Below are 1,373 nucleotides of genomic sequence, written 5' to 3' on the forward strand. Positions count from 1 at the left end.
ATGGTCACCGATGGTATCTGCTCTTTCGGACATGTCTGAAAGAACAGATACCATCTTCATATATATACAGTTAAGGCTCACCGGCCATTTGACCATCTTCTTCTGTGCGGATGCACAAACAGTGCCCGAACTCGTACGGGAATCGGCAGTAAAGCCGCGAGTAATGAGTATAATGGGCAGGGACGCTATGAATATATAGTGCGGGACAACAAACTGAGAATATGGGTTTCACGGGAGGCGTGCCAGAGATACGTCACTGCAGTCGGACTACCCTCTGTGTCCTCGGTGGCTCAGATGGATAGAGCGTCTGCCATGTAAGCAGGAGATCCCGGGTTCGAGTCCCGGTCGGGGCACACATTTTCAACTGCGCCCATTGACTTATATCAACGCCTGTATGCAGCCAGGGGTATTCATTTCGTTGTAATTGGTCAAATCTATCGATTTTCATTCCATTCGGATAATTCCTTCGTGGTGCGTCTTTTTTCTTCTTATCTTAAGAGCATATATATATAAAATGGAAACCATATCACACTTTGGGCTTCATTTTCTCAAATCGCGGTGCCTCAAGTGTGGTACCAGTTGTAATGGTACTTGAGTTACGTAACCATTACGGCACCTCACCTCAACCTCTCGATACCAGCAATATTCTACTGTGTTTCTGTAAAATAGTTAACATATTTCTGTGACAACATTCAGATTTGATTTCATTAATGTAGAGGTACTTCGATAAATCCATATATCTATATTGCAATGATATTATTCTTATGTGTATTCTTTCTTTTGTCACTATGATCATTGACGTAGTTGTAACTTTGATTTTTGGGCGCGTAAGCGATTATTAGAGAGTCAAGCTTTGGTCGTCATGTTAAAAAGAAGCAAATTGTAGTCAGCTTATGAAATGTGAACTTTAACAGTGAAGAAGATATTTTCAATTATGTTTTATATTGTGAAGTGATGTTTCGGAACGAGTTACGTGATATTGCAACAAAAGTAATAAAAAAGAAGTGTAACTTAAATTCGGAGTGCTGATTACTTTTTTTACGTCACCATTGTCCTAACTTGCAAAAGTTTAATCTTCAAGAATGGTTTATGAAATACATCTATAAAACTTTTGAATATCGCAGAATAACACCTAGGCCTCTTTGCACCTGAGCTTGGAATCATCACTACCCAGATTTTCGATGATTGAGCCATGAGTTCACAACGAGACCAGCGTGGGAAACACGAAAAGATGAGTGCCTAGTTTATCCATTATTTCAAGAAATGACTTTATTAACTGCCCGCGTCTCGTGGTCGTGCGGTAGCGTTCTTGCTTCCCACGCCCGGGTTCCCGGGTTCGATTCCCGGCGGGGTCAGGGATTTTCTCTGCCTCG

At 41.6% G+C, this 1,373-nt stretch overlaps 1 non-coding gene across 1 annotated transcript; it reads left to right on the forward strand.

Annotated features, from left to right (window-relative positions):
- The first annotated feature begins 279 nt into the window (after nucleotides 1-279).
- Nucleotides 280-353, forward strand: Trnat-ugu (transfer RNA threonine (anticodon UGU)). The gene has a single exon. It is a non-coding gene; the product is annotated as a tRNA-Thr (tRNA).
- The last annotated feature ends 1,020 nt before the right edge of the window (nucleotides 354-1,373 follow it).

Source organism: Schistocerca cancellata, chromosome 6 (assembly GCF_023864275.1).
Source record: "Schistocerca cancellata isolate TAMUIC-IGC-003103 chromosome 6, iqSchCanc2.1, whole genome shotgun sequence".
NCBI classification, from domain to species: Eukaryota; Metazoa; Arthropoda; class Insecta; order Orthoptera; family Acrididae; genus Schistocerca; species Schistocerca cancellata.